We start from the raw sequence: 17769 nt of genomic DNA on the forward strand, positions 1-17769 counted from the left end.
CATTACTGATTCTAAACGTACAGATTTGGTTCATACAAGGGGTGCTACAATACAAAAATAAAAGGCCCTGAGGGATTTAATCAATATTTTTCAAACTTCATCATGCAGCAAATTAATACATTTAAAGAAAAAGGTTCTGTGATTAAATATGTATGTGGGAAGCATTAAGTGAAACAGGGGACGATGCATGTCACAGAGCTCACGTTTGGCTAAAATGATCTCCCAAGTTCTCTGAATGCAGCACCATCATCAAGATGTCTCCTAAAAAGCCCAAATTTCAGGAAAGCCTTTGGGAGGTTCTCATCATGTTAAAAGCTATGGACAATTACAGGGAGTCATGAGAGGGAAGCAATTAGATGAGTTAAAATTAAATCTATGAACCATATTTCTAAACATCTAAGATTGAATTCTTGGAAGTCTGTGTGAAATTGCGGTCACGTGACACGACTCACATGCATGTTTCCATGCACAGAGCTTATCCACAAAGCAATCCTTGTCGGCAGATGCTGAGACGTTTGATGGAATGACATTTCTCAGAGAAGCCTCCTAATTCTCACAATAAAAACAAAGGTCTAAAGCAACTCAGCAGGGACTCCACAGCCTGTGGGGGGAAATCAGGAAGGTAGAGAATTCTGGCTTAAGATCTGCTTCTTGCAGAGAATGCAAAAATACATTGGTTTGCTTGTTTTTCCAGAAACTTTTCACATGCTTATCTGATTAGAGGAGAATTGGGTAAGATGAAAGGAAGGTAAGAGTCAGTTTGGAGTCAGTAGTGCTGGAGATTAAGACTCCTATGGTGTCATCGTGGAGTGAGAAAGCACCTATGGGAGGCATTGAGAGAGAAGAATGTCTAGGGCAGTTGTAAAAGCCAAATACTAAGAATCACCAGGGAGACCGAGGATGTGAAGAAAGAATTGGAGAAGGAAAATTAGCAAGAAAAATAAAGAAATATTCCACTGTGTCATGTGACGTGAATAAACAAGAAAGGCTAAGCTCGAGAAGCAGCCTGCAGGTCCAGCTATTTCTGTAAATCAGTAGCAGAGTAGGCAGAGGACACAGAAGACTGAGGCATGGCACAGGGGGATGGAGGCACTCTTAGAGGCTGGGCTGGAGCCTGGGAAGGGGAAGGAGAGATGTGAGGAGAGCCGTGGGAGGGTGCAGATCATAGAAAGACGTCTTCTCCTTTTTTTTCTTTTATTGTAAAGGGAAGAAACTTGGGTGCTTTAACTGTGTTGAGAAAGAACCAGTAAATAATAATCCAGTAAGGCCTCCAAAAACACAAGTAGGGCGAGGACTGGACCTTAACTGTCCTTGATTTTTGTTTTCATGCCCCCCAGAAATCGCATCTGTTCTTCCACTTTTCAGTGAGCCTTTTAAATGTTCTTCATAATGATTGTCTGGAGTGTGTCTCACTCATCCCTGTGCTCATAGTAAGTGCTCAATAGGTGTGGAATTAGATATGGTAAGTTGATTTTTAATGTTTATATAATTCGTGATACAGGAAGGAAGATTCGGTACAAGGCCTCAGGCTACAGCATGATACTCCTAGGCCTCAATGTGTCCCAGGCTTAGAACTAAATCAACAACCTTCTTTTCTAACTCAAAGCTTAGGACTCTTGCCACCAGGTAGAGTCGTTTCGTGCATGTAGAGGGTGATACCTTTGAACCCTGCAAGCCTGGCTTAAGTCTCATATTTTATCACTTACTCCTAGTGCAGAAGTTTCAAAGCCTCCAAACCTCAGTTTCCTGACCAGCAAAGATAGAGGAAATAAGCCTGTAGTAGAGACAACCCCGAGGAGCAGTGGACACCACAAATGATCAGTAGGGAACCAACGGAGAACCAAGGACTGGATATCTTAGCACCCAAAATTTTCATGATTCGGAAAAGCTAACAAATTTGTGTCAAATACATATTTTAGTATCTTGCTTTATTTATAAACATGAATGATTTTTAGTAGCATTAAAATTTCACATAGAACATCTGATCTCTTGAAAGGCTTGCAGCAGATTGCTGGTCCCAGACCACCCTAATATCACATAGCTAAGAAATAACAAATCCAGAGCTAAATTCCAGATCTAACATGAAAACTAAATCTCAAAGCTTTCTTACGAATATATTAGGAAAATATAAACAGCCCGCAGCAAAAGAAATGGCAGAGGCTCTGCATGAAGAAGACATTCAACAGGTGACAAATATATGAAATGATGTTCTGTATCATCAGTCATAAGGAAAATGTAAATTAAATCCATAGAAGATATCACCATGCCATGACAATGACAGGAGCTGGAAATGCAGAAATCAGTCTGGGTGGTGAAGTGTCTGTCTAAAAGAATATTTTATAGAAATGTGTATCTGTGGCTGTGGCTCATGGCTAGGCTGGGCCAAGGGAAGTGGGATCCAGCTGTGTTACCCAGAAGCCCCTAGAGCACTGCTCTGGCTTCTCCTCCCTGCTGCCATCCTTAATGCTACTGCACTGCTTGAAGATCGAGGTAGTGGTAATGGGCGGTCTGTGTGAAACTGGACACAGACTCCACCGGGAAGATGGGGAGACCTTTTTCTGTGCTTGGGATGAGCTCCCAGAACGTTATGACTTCAAGTTCTCCTGGTCCAGGTGGCTTGGATAAAATGTTGGAGGATTACATTGGTGATGTAACAACTATTGATGATGGCTCCACCATCCTGAAGTTACTGGAAGTAGAACATCTTGCAGAAAGGTTCTTTGTGAGCTGGCTGATCTGCAAAATCCAAAAGTCAGAGATGGAACTACCTCAATGGTTATCATTGCAGCAGAACTTCTGAAAAATGCAGATCAACTAGTTTAGCAGAAAACTCTTCCACATTGGTTATTGCTGGCTATAGACTTGCTTGCAAGGAAGCAATGCACTCTATCAGTGAAACCTAATTATAAACACAGATGAAACCAGAAGAGATTGCTTGATTGGTGCTACTAAAATGTCTTTGTCTTCCAAAATTATTGCAATAAATCGTGATTTCTTTTCTTACATGGTAGTAGATGCTGTATTTGCTGTTAAGTACCCTCCTTCAAGAGGCTACCAGATCAATTCTGTTAATGTTCTGAAAGCCATGAGCAAAGTCAGAAAGAAAGCATGCCAGTCAGTAGCTGTGTACTCAACTGTGTGGATCTCAGAGCATGCCCAAGAGAATAGTTCATGCAAAAATTGCTGGCCTTGACTTCAGCCTACAGAAAACAAAAATGAAGCTTGGTGTACAGATGGTTATTACAGAGAAACTGGACTCAATTAGACAGAATCAGATATCACAAAGGAGAGAATTCAGAAGATCCTGGCTCCTGGAGCTAATGCTATTCTAACCACTGGTGGAATCAGTGACATGAGTCTGAAGTATTTCATGGAGGCAGATGCTATGGCAGTTAAGAGAGTCTTCAAAAAGGGGCCTTACACACATTGCTAAAGCGTCTGGAGCAACTTTCCTGTCCACCTTGGCCAATTTGGAAGGTGAAGAAACTCTTGAAGCTACAGTGTTGGGACAAGCAGAAGAGATGGTACAGGAGAGAATCTGTGATGATGAACCAATCTTAATTAAAACTTATGGAAAAAAATACTAAGGCCCGTACATCTGCATCCATCATCTCACATGGGGCCAATGATTTCATGGGTGATGAGGTGGAGCACTTTTTACATGATGCACTTTGCACGGTGAAGTGTTTTGGAGTCCAAATCTGTGGTTCCCAGTGGGGGTGCTGTAGAAACAGCCCTTCCTTCAAAACTACGCCACCAGGATGGGCTCTCAGGAGAAGCTTGCTATTGCAGTGTTTGCAAGATCTCTTCCTGCCATTCCTAATACACTGCAGTGAACGCTGCCCGAGACTTCACAGATCTGGTTACAGAGTTAAGGGCTTTTCATAAAGAGGCTCAAGTTAACTGAGAGTGTAAAAATCTGAAATAGATTGGTCTTGATTGATGAACGGTAAACCAAGAGACAACAGCAAACAGGTTTGAACCAACCATAGTTAAAGTAAGGAGCTTGAAGTTTACAACAGAAGCTGCAATTACCATTCTTGGAATTGATGATCTGATTATGTTACACCCAGAAAGTAGAAATGTTAAACGTGAAGGTTATGAAGATGCTGTTCATTCTGGAGCTCTCAATGACTGATGTGATATAGTTTATAATTTTACCTGCAATGTCTTGTATCTTGAGTATCACAAATTTAAGTACAGCAAGCTGAGAGCTTGTTCTCCTGTGAACTCGGAGATGGCTTTCTTATTTGCCTTATTCCTTATTTCACAGAATGTACCAATAAAAGCAAACAAAAAACAGATATGGCAAAAAAGAAATTTATATCTGTATTCCATTTAAATTATAACATCTCACTATTCCGATGAATTGTCAATAGCTTATGAGCTGCTAATCTTTGTTGCTTCAAAATTTCTAGTTCTGAAGTATTATTTGATATCATCAAATTTCACCAAACAAAAATGTTTCAATTAGGAGCAAATGTCTTAAACTTACAGCATCTGCCAAACAGAGCAAGAGCACCTTCCTGGGCTTGCTTTAGATAAGTGGCTCTTGGAGTGTGGACCTCATAGCAGCATGTAGATCTCACTACTCACTGCATTTGGATGTTACGAGGCATCAAGAAGCCCTGGGGTGGACTCCTTTCAAATGTCTGAATCCCATTCTCCATAACGTAGAGTCCTCTTGAAGGTAGAGATCATCCTTCAAATCAGTGGTTATGAACTAATTTGCATAGCAGTATTATCCAGGAATCATTTACGAACTAGAATGCCTTGCCTACTCACAACAATTCTGATGTCACAGCTTTTAGACAGGCTCATATATCTGAATTTTAACTTCATCTGCACAGAGTGATCAGAATTATTGCTTCATAGAGCACTTGTTGAAGTTTAAATGAATACAAAGACCTTGAAAAACTATTTTTTTCAGTTACCACTAAGACTAAACCACAGATCCTGAGATTCCACTCCTAAGTGTACAACTAAATTAGCAAATGGATATATGCACCAAAAGACATGCACACAAACATTCACAGCAACACTATTTATTTGTAACATCACTGAATTTAAAAGAATTTAAATGATGGAGCATGAGTGGCTGCATAAATGGTGGTGTATTCATATAGCAGTATACCACAGAATGAGCAGGCTGTCACTACAGGTACAGAGGGAGGGATTTCACAAACATAACACTCAACAGAAGAGGACATAAAGAAGTATATTTGGCTTTAATTTTATGCAAAATTTAAAACAGGCACAAATAACTCATGATGCTAGAAGTCAGAATGTTGTTATCATAATAAATGGAAATGAAGGGGGAAGCACAATGAAGTGACAGCTAAGGTACCATAACGAGGCTGTCATGGTTTTTTGATTGGAGTAGTGTCTACAGGGGAGTGTTGACATGTTCATGCCCATACCCCAAAGTCACTGGAATGTTCTTGCTGTAGCAAGAAGCATCAAACACTAGGGGAAATCACAGATGTCTCAAAAGGGAGGTGTTAGGCAAGAGATGTTTATAAATTTGTGAAGTTCACATTTTCCATAGAATGAACTAGGCAGAAGGTGGTCAGAATTCATCAGTTGGGGAACAATCAGGCATCTCCAGGTTACATCACACATTCCCTCCAAAGTCATTCTTGGATTAGTCTATCAACCATCTTATCTTGGAACATTGTATCTGAACAGCTGGAGGTGAAGCAGTCAGAACTTAGTCAATGACGGACCTGAGACTTTGGTTTGGTTCGGTTGGGTTGAGTTGGGTTGGATTTCGTCTGGTTTGGTTTGATTTGATTCAGTTTATCTGTTTGTAAATTGTAGTACAACCTTGTTAAAAAGGTAGTTTTTCTGATTGAGTCTTCCTTCCTAGTCCAGTCCCACAAATTTTATCTTTATTACTGTGTAGCTATAGTCTATTAATATTTATATATTTTATTGAGTTTTATACTTATGGTACATGCACTTTCTTGACCTACATTATGCTTCGGTAAAAATTTTACAAACCAAAATGAAATGAATTTCTAGTCAGCTTCTATGCTCTTCATTTTTCCTTTTGCCTGCTGCATTTTCTATATTGCTGTTGATTCTTTCCAGTTCTGTGAATTGAATGGACACCAGGCTGTCTTCAAACCCCTCCTTAAAGCATGGCTGCCTCTGGACTGGGGATTTAGCTCAGTGGTTCTGCTGCCTGCCTTGCAAGCACAAGGTCCCAAGTTTGATCCCCGCTGACTCAACACAACTTTCCTGAGAAACGAGTTCCCTTGCCCTTTCCTAAGACTTTCCCTCAAGAAACTCTCTGGTTGTGGGAGTTACTATACCCTTAACTACAGGGCAAGAAGGAGCACACCATTCACCACAGTTAGCATGCCATGTATCACTTCCATCTTTCTCTTGAACTGTATTTCAAAATTGTTTTGTTATCCATGAGACTGTTCTGTTTATTTCAGAAAATTTCCAGCTAATTATTTACAGTATGGGATTCTTAAACTACGGTAGACAGATACATATAAGGCCACATAGCCCTTCGAACCTCCATTCAATGTCATGATATCTTCTGTTTGCTTTACTCAGCTATACCTGGTCCCCCATTTTATCATTGAAACCATGAAGTTACATTGTTTTCCTACATGAAATCTGGAATAGACTTCTTGCATGGGAAGGAAGCAGGCTTTCTTGGACCAAGAAGTTTCTTTTGCTCATTCTTTCTTTCTTAACATCTTGCTCTGTAGAAAGAAAAATTATTCACCTGGAAGTGCTGATGAAGCTAATATAAGAACCCCCCCTTTTGATTATTTTAGTTTGTGTTTTATTAAAGCATGTAAATGATACAGAAGTGTGGGGTTTGTTTTGGAAAGGTGATGCATGCATTTAACATGTCTCAATCATTTTCATTCTCATTTATGCCTCCTTTTTCCTTCTTCCTCCCAATGATCCCCTTTCCCATCTCCAGAAATCTACCTCCTGGTTTCTTGTCACTTCGCCTTTATATTATTTGTCTGCTTATTTGCTTGTTTCCTTAGGTTTCACATATAAGAAAGACATTTGAAATTTAACTTTCTGAGTCTATCTAATTTCATTTAACATGGGTTCCAGTTTCATTCTTTTTCCTGCAAATGACAAGCTCCTCTGAGATAACTTTTAAGATTACTATGCTGACATCTGCTGGATAGGGTCCTTTATACAAATATGGAACACAGGTAACCATGAGGCATGCATTTTCTAAAACAAGAACAAAACAGAATTAAAAATTTATTTTTAATATCCTTATATAATTCAAATAGATTTTCTTCCTTTTTTTCTTTCTTCCTTCTTTCCTTTCTTTTTTTTATTAGCAGAAAATGTATTATTGCTAAATATTTCAATACTTTTGGCTTGGAAATAAAATGTATCACTTCTCTTTACTAGAGTAATGAATGAGAAAATCTACATTTATACTTAACAGGCTAGAACCAAGTAGCTATCTTCCTGCTGACAGATCTCCCAGCTTAACAAAACAGATGAGGTTTTAAAATATTATGTATTATGGTTTCCACTGAGAAGTTAATGTGCTCTCTTCAGTCATTAAATAAAATCTTTTAATCCAAGTCAGGCACCTGTGAGCATCAGGAAGCCTAAAGTAAATGAGAGATTTATTTAATAGTTGACTAGAAGCAATAATATTAGGACCCTTAGACCTGTAATTCTGCAACCTATAGGAGAATTTATACCTAGACTGCAACTCAAATCTATTCCATTCAACTTTTCATTTGTAAATTGTACAAACAGAAAGTATAAGAATGAGGGTGATGTAAAGTGTCAGAGTTGTTCCAGGGCCACAGAACCTAAATCCCAGGCCATAGTTTCACACTACTGTGTCCTTAACCTTTTAAATGCTGAGTTATTATTTATAACTTGTTAGCAACTATTTCCCTTATACTATGGATTAAGATCATTCTTTCAACTTACTGGTTTAACAAAGGTTAATGATGGAGCATATGATTTGGAAACGTTGGAGGGAAAATTGGTTGTGTATGCATAAGCCATACCACATGTTCTGTATCTTGAAGCATCAACTATAGATCTTCTGCAGTTGTTGTAGGTAGTACCAATTTCTCCCATGGATCAGGCATCCAAGCATAGTTTACTACATGGCTCTGCTTCAGGGCCTTCAAAAAAGTACTGGCCCTGGTCTTATCAGAGGCCCAACTAGGAAAGGATCTGAACACAAGCTCCCTCAGGCTCTGCAAAATTCATTTTCTTGCAGCTGTGGGGACAAAGGCCTCAGTGGGTTGCTGTTCTAGATGTGAGAGAACCCAGGGCAGCTAGCAACTACGTAGAGCTCCTTGCCTGTGGCTGCCTCAGCATGGCCACTCGCTTCATGCCAAGTTATTTCTCTAAAGCCAGCATGGAGGAGAGAGCCTCCAGCCAGACAGTGTCAAAACTTCATGTACAGAACACAGAACTGCATCCATGTAATCACAGAGGTCCTGTCACTTTAGCCATAGTCTCTGCCTAGAAGCAAGTTATAGATGACACCCTCACTTGAAGGAGAAAGAGCTCCTGAGAGCCTGAGCACTACGTGCTGGGGATCTCGAGAGCCACAATAGACTCTCACTCCACAAAAGAGTCACAACTTGCAAACTTATTTTCACATCTAATTTGCATTTTAAAAATACAAAGGTATCCATATATATATCTTTTGACCTGAAAATGCTAATGGGTTTGTTTTTCTTTAATGTGAAAAAATCTAAGTGCTGCCAGTGCCCATAGATGAATGAAAGAGCTCCAGTGAAGGGCCTGAGGCTCAGACAACCTCTAACCAACCACATCAAAAAATGCAGGGGAGGCTGTTGTATAACTCTCTAGCATAGCATGTTCAAGGCTCTGGGTTCCATCCCCAAGTCCCTTCCCCTCAAACCTGCAAGAATCCATATTTCTTGAGTTGTATGTGCCTTTTAAGAAGAGAATATAGAAGTGGCAAAGAAAAGCCCACTTTTTACAAAATAGGCAAAAATAAAAGGAGAAAGAAATAAAATCCATTTGCATAAACCCTAAGCCATAAAACTATTTTTTAATTTCAAAATTAATTTTTCCATAGGAAATGCAGTCAAAACATCTATTGCTGATAGTATGCCACATTTTCCAACACCTATTTCAATGGTCTTCACTACAATTTAAAATAACATCCATTTGAGAAGCTTCCACAATGAGCCAAGCATTTACAGTTTCATCAGCACATTTATCCTCCATTAATTCATGAAATTCATGGATATGGATCTGAGTAGCACCATAAACAGTGCTAGAGCAGACATCAGGAATGTTTTATTAACATGAATAAACATTGCTAAATTGTTTCCTATATTTAGAGTTTGCCTTTGTGATATGTGAGGGTAATTTTGCAGATTCAAAGATGAGTTACAACTAATTAAGCATTGACTCAATTGATTATTCATAATAGATACTCAGATCCTACTTAATCTTCAAGATAACCTTGTAAGCCACAGTATTACCCTCCTATTATGGACAAAGAAATTGTTGCTTTGATGTGAGGCCACCAGCCCAAGGTCAAGCAAATAATAAATATGTGGGTTTGGAATAATTACCTAGTGTTAGTGTTTTAAATTAAGTTGATTTCTTATATCATAAAATATCTCAAGAAAATATATTTGCCCTCTATCTACATTATGTGTTGGAGATGGCAAAAATCATCTCCAGCAGGGCTGGTGATTTAGCTCAGTGGTACGCAAGGTCTTTAGTTCAATCCCCAGTAGCAAAAACAAAAAACAAAAAACACCTCCAGCACATCCCTGGTGGAAGTCCTATAGGACAAACTATTCCTTTTTCTCTGTGGCAAGAGAATATTCTGATGCTCTCGACCCTTTGCTGTTGCTCAGTTTTATGGTTGTTATGGTTTGGATCTGGATGTCCCCCAAAGCCTCACTGGGTCAGAGGTAGCTGAATCTGGAATGTGTGATGCTGGGATTAAAGACATGTGACTACTAAACCACTTCACGTGAGTGAGTGGTTTGGCATCACCCTAATCCTGATAGGCAGGATGGGATCAAAGAAGTAGAAAGACACAGTAAAAGGCTATCTTCTTAATTTTGCTGCTTTGTGTGCATCATATTCTCTCTACTCTGCCATGCCTGCTTATCATCCCTGCCTTGAGTCTGCCAATTATGGACAGAAGCCTCTCTGAACTGTAACCCAAATACACCCCTTCGCCTCCAACTTTGGGTGTTGGTTATTTTGTCTCAGCAATGAGAGAAAGTTAACTAACACAATGTTTCACCATCATTCACCTGCTCTCCTGTTTTCATGATGTCATGCCCAAGTTCTGGCCTGTTAGAGTCACAGCCATCAGGTCACTCACTTCAGCTACTTCAGGATATGGTCAGAGCCAGACCAGGAGAAACCAGAAAGGGCTTTGCTGGAGTTTCCAGGAAAATGGCACTTTCTAAATTTTTCAAAATAAAAAATCCTATGATTTGAATATCTGAAAAGGAGAAAGGAGAAGGGGGGAAGGAGAGCAAAAGAAGAAAATAACAAAAAAGAGGTCAATGAGGCACAAGCTTCAGCCAGAGGCCCACCATACCCCTGGTAAGTGTGTGCAGATCCCTGGGAGCAGCTGTGTGGACCGGAGCTGCGCACCCCAACCACAAAGGCTCAGCACACCAAAAGGCCTACCCAATAAAGAGCTGCACAGTTGCACAAACTTCAGCCAGAGGCCCACTGTATCATTGACCACAGTCAAGGGCTTGCCTGGAAAAGAGCTACACAGGCATACAAGCAACAGCCAGAGATTCACCCTGATACCATTGATAAGTACATGGAGACCCTACCCAGAAGTCTGCACAGACAGCAGGAACTGAGATGCACAGCCCCTAGCTAAAGTCCCTCCCAGACAACATAAGGGCACCAGTGAGAGCCACACATAGATTCCATCCAAAGTGTGTACAGGCCCTAGCCAGAAGCATGCACAGACAATGGGTCAGCTGAGGGATCTAGAAGGCTACCACTCTGAACCCAGGAATTGGTGTACTGGTCAGCAGCAGAGTAAAGGCTGCTCAGTGGCTTGTTGAGAATTGAAAACCACCGGGTAAGCAAAAAGTTGCCTCAACAAAGGTACAACAGACTATATCTGTTGAAATAAGAAGACATGTAAATAACTCTCAAAGTCAACTTCCAGATCGCTTAAGGCAACCCCAAAAGACAATGAGATGGAATGACCTGATACTAATACCACCTGAACTCCCTAAACTGGCAATGAAAGAGGACCTGGAAAAAAATGAAATCAGAAATAATTTCTCAGATAACAGTGGAGGTAATACCCATAGTGAGAGACATGATTAGTAACTCTAGAACTGACACAGATTTTAAAAATAGAGGAACTTGCTGGTCATGGTGGTGCACTCCTATAAGCCCAGCACTTGGACGGCTGTGGCAGGAGGAGCACTGTGAGCTCGAGATCAGCCTGGACTATATAATGAGTTCCAGGTCAGTCTCAACTACATAGTGAGATCCTGTCTCAAAAACAAAAATAGGGGAGCTGAAGAACAAGATGTAATCCCAGCATAAGAAACAAATGGAATCCTTAAAACGTATGCAAATAGATTTTCAGAAGATTAAAAGCTCCATTGAAAGTTTATGCAGCAGAATGAGCCAATGCAAGAACAGAATTTCAGATATAGAAGACAGGATTGCAATTAGTGACCAAAAAAAGAAAATTTTCTTAAAAATAGGGACCACAAGAAATCGATCCAGCAGCAGCTAGATGTGCAACAAAGGTTAACGTAAGACTGATTGGAGTCAATGAAGAAATAGGAGAGAATGCAGATGCCATTTTAAAAAAGTTCACAGAAGTAATGGTAGAAAAACTTCTCAATTAGGGGAGAAGAAGTTGACATAGAGACAAGTAGGCATCTGGGGTTCCAACTAGTCATAATAAAAAAAAATCTACACATAGGCATGTAATAATTAAGAGCCCAGAAACCCAACAGAAGAACAAAATTCTACAAGCAATTAGAGAAAAGAAACAAATCACATACAAAGGAAAGCTCATCAGAATCACAGCAGACTTCTCAACACAAAACCTCAAGGCAAGAACAGTGTGGAATGACACATTTCAAACACTAAAGGAAAATGAACTCCAACCCATATTGATGTACCCTGCAAAACTATCTTTCATAATTGATGGAGAAATAATATATTTTCATGACAAAGAGCACCCTAGGAATGACATGAATACCAAACCAACACTCCAAAAAAATTTAAACAATATCCTAGGAAACAATGAGGATCACAACCCCACAAAACCCAGCAGAATGAATCCATCAGGCATGATGAGAAATAAAAGGCAAAGGGGGAGAATCCAACCAAAAGAAAAAGTCATAACAAGGATAAGTCAATGCATATCAGTTATAACTATCAATATTAATGGTGTCAATTCACCAGTCAAAAGAAATAGACTGGCAGAATGGGTCAAGAACCATAATCCAACAATATGCAGTATACAAGGAACACACTTAATTCAAAAAGAAACTCACATACTGAAAATTAAAGAGTGGAAAACAATATTCCATATGACAGGAACCCCAAGAAAGCAGGAGTAGCTATCCTCTTTGCAGATCAAGTGGATTTCAAACCAACATTGATTAGAAGAGACAAAGAAAGACATTACATCATTGTAAAGGGAACAATCCAGGGGGAAGAGATGAAAATCATTAATAAATATACACCAAACAATAGTGTACCCAACTATATAAAACAAATACTAACAGACATGAAAAATCATATAAAGCACTAATAAAATAGTAGTGGGGGACCTCAATACCCCACTGTCACAAATACATAGATCAACCAGACAGAAAAATAAACAATGAAATACTAGAACTCATTCAAACTCTTTAACAAATGAACTTAACAGATAGTTACAGAGTGTTACACCCCACAAAACCAGAATATACATTCTTTTCAACTACACATGGGTTGTTTGCCAAAATAGACCTTATATTCACTCATAGAACATGTTTATATAAGTGCAAAGGAATTGAATTGTTCCCTGTATGGTATCAGACCCTAATGTGATAAAATTGGAGAGCAATAGCAAAAGAAACTTTAAGAATTTCCTAAACACATGGAAAATGAACAACACACTTCTGAATAACCTATTGATCACAGAGGAAATTGAAGAAGAAATCAAACAGTTCCTACAATTAAATAACAATGCCAGTGCAAATACCAGAATCTATGGGACACAATGAAAGGAGTCTTATGAGGGAAAATCTTAGCAATGAATACTCATATTAGGATAAAAGAGCAAGCTTGATTACACAACCTGATGCTGAACCTCAAGCTTCTAGAAAAAGATGGGCAGGACAAACCCAAAGTTCATACAATGGAGGAAATTATAAATTTCAGAGCAGAAATGAATGTAATGGAGACTTACAGAACAATACAAAAAGTCAATGAAGCCTAGAGTTGATTCTTTGAAAGAATAATCAAAATTGACAAACCCTTAGCCAACCTTATCAAAAAGGGGGGAAAGAGGCCGAAATCCATGCAATTGGGAATAAAAAGTGTAAAATTACAACAGACCCAACAGAAATCCAGAGGATGATTAATACCTCCTTCAAGTACCTCTATGCCAATAAGATGGAAAATACAAAAGAAATGGATTCCTAGATACCTATGAATTACCAAAGTTGAACAGAGATGACCTAAAATTCTAAACAGCCCAATATCAATCAGTGAAATTGAAAATGTAATTAAAAACTGACCAACTAAGAAAAGCCTAGGTCCTGATGGTGTCACTGCTGAATTCTATAAGACATTTAGAGAGGAACTACTGCCACTACTGTTTAAACTCTTCAATGAAATTTAAAAGGAAGCAATGCTCCCAAATTCATTCCTGGAAGAAGGCATCACCTTGATCCCCAAAGCAGAGAAAGACCCAATCGAAAATGAGAACTATAGGCCAATCTCACTAATGAAAATAGATGCAAAAATCCTCAATAAGATACTGGCAAATAGAATGGAGAAGATCATCAAGGTCATACAACATACTCAAATAAATAAATGTGATACACTATAATAATGGAGCCAAAGACAAAAACCATGCAGTCATCTCAATAGATGCAAAAAGATTATTTGACAAAATTCAACACACATTTATGAATAAAAAAAAAACTCCACAAACTGGAATAGACAGTCTCTACCTCAATCTGATAAAACTGTCTATGAAAAACCAACAGCCAATATCATACTACATATTCAAAAACTGAAATCCTTCACATTAAAATCAGGAATAAGACAAGGATGTCCCCTCTCGCCACTTCTGTTCAACACAGTTTTGGAAACATTAGCCACAGCAATTAGACAAGAGAAAGAAATAAAAGGAATAAAGGTAGGAAATGAAGAAGTCTGTCATTATTTGCAGATGACATGATACTCTATATAGAAACCCCAAGAATTCCACCTAAAGTCTTCTACAGTTAATAACCAAATTCAGTAAATTAGCTAGCTATAAGGTCAACACACAAAAATCAATAGCTTTTCTGTACATGAAAAACAGACTCACTGAGAGAGGAGTGGTGCTTTCAATTCCTTTCACAATAGCATCCAAAAAATTGAAATACCTAAGAATCAACCTAACACCTATGTTTATAGCTGCAAGTTTGTAATCGCTAAAACATGGAAACAGCCCATTTGCCCATCAGTTGGAAACTGGATGAAGAAGATGTGGTTTTTCTATAAAATGCAATACTACTCAGCCATAAAGAATGATAAATTAGAGTCATTCATAGGAAAATGGATACATTTTGAGGATATACTCCTAAGTGAAATAAATAAGTTACACATGTGTAATTACCAAATAGTTTCTCTGGTGTGAAAAACTATAATAGTACACAAGATCCTAATGGGATAATTAGCAATGTGAAATAGAAAGAAAATGGCTAAAGGTGTAGGGAAAGTGGGAAGGGTAAGGGAAAGGGAATAAGGGAAAAGAAAAAAATAGGAGAAAATGAAAAAATGGAAATAAAGTGTTTTTAAATGGGGAGGGAAGGAATGGGTGAAGGGAGGGCAGGGGTAAGGGGAAACAATGAGAACCAAAACCTATCATGTAAAGGTACAAGATCCCATTAATGAATGTAACTGTACCATATACCTAAAATGTACAAATAAACTCAATAAAAAGAAAAAAAATTAAAGAAAAAAAACTGCTCTATAGAGTCAATGCAATTCCAATTGCAATCCCAGAAGTATACTTCACAGACCTTGAGAAAACAATCCAAAAATTCATTTTAAACAAGAAGAGACCTAGAATAACAAAAGGAATTCTAGAGAACAGAGACGTGGTAGGGGGATATCACAATCCCCAACTTGAAACTATATTACAAAGCTACTGTGATTAAAAACAGCATGGTAATGACAAAGAAACAGATCCAAGGACCAGTGGAACAGATTAGAAGATATACAAAAAACTGGACACACTCAGCCACCTCATCTTAGAAAAAGGAGCCAAATACCCTCACTGAAAGAAAGATAGCCTCTATAAATGGTGCTGAACTAGCACAAACAATCAATAAGAGGAATCTCTTCTTATTAAAAAGCTTCTGCACAGCAAGAGAAATAACCAGTGTGAAGAGACAACACACAATGTGGGAAAAACTTTTTACCAGCTGTTCCTCTAGAATAATGAAGAACTTAAAAAATCAGATCTCCAAAATTTAAAAGACCCAATCTAAAAAGGGGCCTCTGAAATGACCAAACATTTCTCAAACAAAGCAGAAATAGCAAATGAATGTATGAAAAACGGTTCAACATCACTGGACATTCAAGAGATGAAAATGAAAACAACACTGAGATTACAGCTCAATCCAGAAAAAATGGCTGCTATCATTAAATCAACCAATAGCAAATGCTGGCAGGGCTGTGGGGAAAGAGGAACCCTGCTCCACTGTTGGCAGGAGTGTAGACTGGTGCAGCCACTGTGGAAATCTGTATGGAGACACCTCAAAGAACTAGGATTGGAGGTCCCTTTTGACCCAGCTATTCCCCTGCTAGGTATCTTCCGCAAAGAATTAAAAGAATCATACAACAGTGGTATATGTTTACCCATGTTCATAGCTGCATAATTTATGATAGCTAAAATTTGGAAGCAGCCCAGTTGCCTATCAGTGGGAGACTGGATAAAGAAAATGTGGGTTTATTTTTTAATAAAATGAGTACTACTCAGCCATAAATAACAAGAAACTAGAGACATTTATCTAAATGGATGCACATTGAGGCCATACTCTTAAGTGAAATAAATAGGACACACACATGTAAATACCGAATAGATTCTCTTTTGTGAGAAACTGAAAGTGTAAATAAAGGCTAAAAGGTGCAACAGATAATGTGAAATAGGAAGAGAAGGTCCAAAGGGGAAGGAAAAATGAAAGGGGTAGGGGAAATGAAAGAAGGGAAGGGAATTAATAGGAGAAAAAGAAAAAATGGAAACAAAGTCTTTGTAAATAGGGAGGGGTGGAAGGGTTGAAGGGAGGAAAAGGGATGGAAAAAAAATAAGAACTAAGATGGATTATGTAAAGGAACAAATTTCCAATGATGAATGTCATTATATTGTACACCTTAAATGTACCAGTAATTTTTTTTTTTTTTTTTTTTTTTTTTTTTTTTTTTTAAAATGTTCCATTATTTTTTTTTTTTTTTTTTTTTTTTTTTTTTTGGTACCAGGGATCAAACTCAGGTCCTCGAGCTTGCGAGGCAGGCGGCGGAACCACTGAGCTAAATCCCCAGCTAAAATTATTTTTTTAAGAAAGAAGTCAGTGAGCAAAAATATCCCCTATGCAACACACCTTTGAAATAAATCGTTTTAGCCTTGGGATGATCTTTAAGCCTAAATTGACTCTGACTTATGGAATGGAAAGAAGTTACCAATGTTCAAGTGTTGAAAGTTTTTAAATTGATATACATCATCCTGTGGAGTCGGAAAGCCCCTCAAAACTAAGGCAATAAATCAGCTGATGGTGGAAATGAAAATTACTTTCATTCAGAAAGCCTGTTTCCTACATTGCTGTATTTGATGCAGGATTCTAATGAAGAATCGTTGTATTCTTCTTCATCAACCTTCACTGAAATTCAAGGAGTTTAAAGGTACTTAAGGATAAGAAAGAGTATGTGACTTGTTATAATTCAAAAAATCTTAATGATAAGAGAAGCCAGGAGCTTATGTTAGCATAAAATACTTAATGTTCCATACTATATTTACTAAAATGGATGAATAATTATATCAACAAATTTATACTTAATCCATTTTTGGAATAATTTATTTATGAAAATTTATTTGAGTAGCATTGCAATCAGTGGGAGTACTGGAATGAGTGAAAGCATAAATAGCATAAATAAGTAATGAAGTGAAATAAATAAAGGAAGAGAGACTGCCATTTGTGCTGAAAAACAAGTTAGGGCTGTGTCCTCTCCCCATACAGAAGATAGGTGCAAAAATCTTCTGTGCAAATGTGCAAGCATGGAATGGCCTGAACTCCTAGGTTTCAGAAAATGGTTTTATATTAAGCCCTGAACAACTGCCTTTGAACCTGTACATGTTTTTGTACTTATAGTTTCCAAGTATTTACTGAGGAGTCCATTATCTCCCCATCACCGTTAGATACTGGTTAATTGCAGAGTCCATCACTTTCCGGACACATTTTTTCCACTTTCCACATAGCCAAGTGAAAGAGTGTTTTGCAGAAAACCCACAGTGCTCTCTTTTCTGCCTCTCCCACTGTT

General features: G+C 38.3%; 1 pseudogene; it reads left to right on the plus strand.

The window, feature by feature from the left end:
- The first annotated feature begins 2542 nt into the window (after positions 1-2542).
- On the plus strand, positions 2543-4138 carry LOC104867230 (annotated as a pseudogene).
- Positions 4139-17769: the final 13631 nt, after the last annotated feature.

This window comes from Fukomys damarensis, unplaced genomic scaffold (genome assembly GCF_012274545.1).
Source record: "Fukomys damarensis isolate Sample0158 unplaced genomic scaffold, DMR_v1.0_HiC HiC_scaffold_1, whole genome shotgun sequence".
Taxonomy (NCBI): domain Eukaryota; kingdom Metazoa; phylum Chordata; class Mammalia; order Rodentia; family Bathyergidae; genus Fukomys; species Fukomys damarensis.